General features: G+C 33.6%; 1 long non-coding RNA gene across 1 annotated transcript; it reads left to right on the top strand.

Moving 5' to 3' along the window:
- The first annotated feature begins 168 nt into the window (after positions 1–168).
- LOC108972316 lies at positions 169–3,511 on the top strand. Its single transcript, XR_001993625.1, has 3 exons — positions 169–674; positions 2,984–3,222; positions 3,287–3,511. It is a non-coding gene; the product is annotated as an uncharacterized LOC108972316 (long non-coding RNA).
- Positions 3,512–4,087: the final 576 nt, after the last annotated feature.

Here is a 4,087-nt window from a genome sequence, read left to right as displayed (position 1 = left end):
AATGAGTAACTGATTCGACTAGTAATTTAATTTACAATTTTTGATCAAGTCTAGTTGTAAAATGTTATGAAATGTTATTGAGGGCAAATAAGACAAATGGGTCTCATTTCATCATCATTAGAAGCTCTGGTGAAAACCTTCAGTTTTCGATCAATAGAAGAGACGGCGAAATATTCAACATTTAATGAACCAAGTACTCCGTTAATTATCTGAAGTTCTGCTTCCCATTACATAACTGTAAATGCGTTGAGAACGCACGAGAAATAAGAAGAACGCTTTAAAAAGTAGTCAAGTACAGCCAGCTAACGTCAAAACCAGAAAATGAGAACGCCATAAAATGGTCATCACTTCTGATCAATGTCAACGGTATAGCGCTTAGGAAAATAAAACATCTGGAGTATAATAAATGCTAGTGGTAAAATGGCAAAGTGTCTAGAAATTTAGGTGGCAGTGGACGAGTTTTGAAATAACTCAGCAGCATAAATGTAAACCCAGCGCACACATCAACTCACTTACTCTGCGTGGACGCAGTAACCTTGACCCAAAGAAAAGCAACAGCAACAAAGCAAAAAGCTAATTGCAAGCTGGTCTTTTTTGCTCCGAAATGGAGTCAGAGCGATCAACTTCGCCGTTGGAGCCTCAAGGGAGCTGATGAATACTGCAAAATGATGAGAGTAAGTGAATCGCTTACCACTATTTGTATTCAGATGAATTTTGTTTTAATGAGAATCGGCCAAAAGCAAAATAAGACCCTAAAACTTAACTGCAGGAAGTTCCAGGTGTTCCAATAATATTTTGGAACTTTATTGAAAGAGTAAGATGTAAATCAAAGAGAGTAATAAATTTCTTTTAATTAAATAAAAACTCCCTAAAACCGGATAGCTTTAAGAAAGATTCATCTTCTCTACATAAAATTTATAATGGTTAAAATAAGTTTAAAAGCTCTGATCTATAGTATAATGAACTCTTAGTGCTTTAAATTAGATGATATATAATATAATCATGGTACAACACAAAATTATAGATATCAGCTATGTAGAAGCCTCAAATAATATCATGCAATCGATTCCGAAAAGTGATCTCCATCAATCGCTTAAAAGTTTCACACTTACTTGTCCTATAGCATAAAGACAAATACTTTATTGTTTGAAAAGCTTACGCCGAAACTCAAATTTTATTTGAGAAAAAAACCGAGATTTTTTGATTCGTCACTGTAGAGGCCATTGAGTAAGTCAAAGAGAGGCGAGAAAATAGAAAGTTACCTGTAAGTTGGAAAACTTGCAAAGCACGTATCATCGAAATTGTAGTATATATATTAACAATTTATGTATGGCGAGATTATAACAGAAACAAGTAAAGATGGGCTAAATTCGGGCGGAATCAAATATTTTATACTTTGCAACTTTCAAGATTAAATTTCAGTGAAATACCTTAAGGTATTCCAACCGTCAACCAGAAAATCGGAATTCAATCAACTATAGTGATAGCATCGACCCTACTTAATCTATTTTTGGCAATACTACATAACAATAAGATGCCCATAAAAAATTTCCAGAGATCCATTAAGGTAGCTCACATGTCTTAGAGAGCAAACCTGTTTGTTAATGGGTCAAGTTGTCTGCCAATTTAATCCGTTTTAGGCACAAAGACACACTGTTATCAGTAAAACACACTCTACCAATTTCACAAAGATAAAGTCACTTGGAAGTTCGAAAATAGTTGCATTGGGTACATGTCTGTCTAACCCGTATTTTCACTCATCACGGTCCAGCAGCTTAAATTTAATTAAATATCAAAAGTAACAATAAGCGAGTCTGGGTGGTCTCGCTTACTTAACATAAACAAATAACCAATAGTCAGTATAGATAAGACTCTGTTCACCACAAAAATAGCTTTAAGCCGATTCCGCAATAATGAAAACGTGAACTCGCAATTCTGTGTTTGCATTTAACTTATTAGGAATTTGTGCCACAACTATTTGACTAACTTTACTATATATTTATCTTCAACTCTGTAGCAAAATCTTGCAAGAATATAAAAAAACCACTGAATAAATACAGAATGATTTGCCAATAACCACGATTTTGCGCTCTTGCAGTAGTCCTGCTTCTAAAGCATGCACGCTTCCAGAGCTTTTCCCATAAAGATTTTTTCCGAAGATAAATTAACCTTTTCTTTATACTAATATCCACATACAAACATACGTATATAAAAGTATAAACATAGAGATTGTATAAATCCGGTACAGTAATTCAGATAGAATCGCAATCCCTAAAAATTGTGTTAAGAGTCAGACGTCGCCCATAAATTTGCTGCGAGTACTCCTACTTTGCTTGCTCATAGTACACACATACACATGCATTATCTTCAATTACACGTTTCCACACATATGTACTCACAGGCATTGTATATATTTTCCCATTTATTTTATAAATATTTAGTAATTATCAGAATTTATGTACAGTTTGTGTAAATATTTATATATGGCTGGTGGAAGAACAACAACAAATACTTTCTTTTTACTCCTTTTCCCGAAAGTAAACAACACGCATTGTTCCCAACTAAATAACAGCAGCGAATCAGACTAACAAAAACTCAAACAGACACAAATGTTAATATTTGCCATTAAAATATTTAAATAGAGAACCCAGCAATGGCACGAGCAACATTAGCGACCACAACAACACAGACGCACAGTCCTGTGGCTGCACGAAAATGTTGCTCATACGCTCCTGCCCACCAGCGGATAGCACACCGAAAACTAATTCTAATACAATAACTAATTCAAATAAACAAATAAAAAATTAGAATTTTGAACTTTTATGGTTGCCTTAAATAAACTAACTAAACTTAATTACTAATACTATTTTTAGCTGACAAAGCACTGGTTAAAATTAATAGCATATTAGTATTTAATAACAGCTTGATATATACGAGAGATTTTACAACTTTAAAAGTCACTTAAATTCTTTTCACCCTGCAGGCAGACGAAACACCACCGCTTGGATACCAAGCTAACTCCTTGGTTAAGCTATTTGCCGCCATCACATTTTGGATGCAATCACGAGACCTCAAAAGCTCATATTAAAATGCTTACATGTCACATGATAAAGAAAGTTGCTTGGCAACTTCGAATGAAATAGGATCGGGTGTAATTTGAGTTTAGATATCTGGCTACTGTTCAGTTGAGGTGAATAAATATATGTGTTCCTGTGGGGATAAGTAAGTTCATCTGGTATCTTTAATAAAGCTGTTAAGCTAAAATTCGGCTTTCTTAATATTTCAGCAATTTTACTGCTTCCGTGCCCTTTTTAGCGAAAATTTGTTGTTGGCGAAAAAGACGTAACATTTTACTCGGATCTTCTAACACCTGCATCTGAGGAAGAAGACCAGACATAACTGTGAAGAAGTGAAGTTCATTGAGTTTATTATTCCATAAGTAAAGTAGAGGAACCGTTCACGCTTCACTGTGGCTGATACATAGATAATACTACTACTACCATCTATATGATTTCTATTAGTTGGATTATAACTATTAGTTAATGAGATGTAGCATTTATGTGAAGCAACTTGTGTTGGTTTCCAAAAAAATTGATCATAAAGCATTTCATGTGTTAATAAAGCATTGATTTTTGGGGGAAAATACTGTTGAATTTTCAGCCACCGATGAAAAGATACATGCTAAGCTTAAAGAGGCGAAACAAAAACAACGAATAACTGATTCTGAGAAGTATCTAAGCGCTCTTTAATCGTAGTTTATATATATAATCTATAATCTATATCTAGCAATTGTATTATTTTTGAGGTAGAATCTGTGAAAATTGTACGCAAATATTCAAATGATTCCCACAAACATGAATTTTGAACAAATGCTTATTATTTGAAATATAATTTTTGTATGTATGAGTTGTATTAAATTTTAACATAAAGCGATAAAAAGTATCCTATTACCCTAGTTCTAAGCTACCTCCTGACCCTAACTGAAGTCGTAATAATAATAAAATCTCAATGAGTACAAGTTTACTTCCTTTGATAAAAAAAAAGACGAAAAATAGAACTCCAGGTAAGAATAAAATGAGGACTAAGA

Source organism: Bactrocera latifrons, unplaced genomic scaffold, assembly GCF_001853355.1.
Source record: "Bactrocera latifrons isolate USDA-ARS-PBARC rearing strain unplaced genomic scaffold, ASM185335v1 scaffold_390, whole genome shotgun sequence".
Lineage (NCBI taxonomy): Eukaryota > Metazoa > Arthropoda > Insecta > Diptera > Tephritidae > Bactrocera > Bactrocera latifrons.
This window is presented reverse-complemented; position numbering and strand designations above follow the sequence as displayed.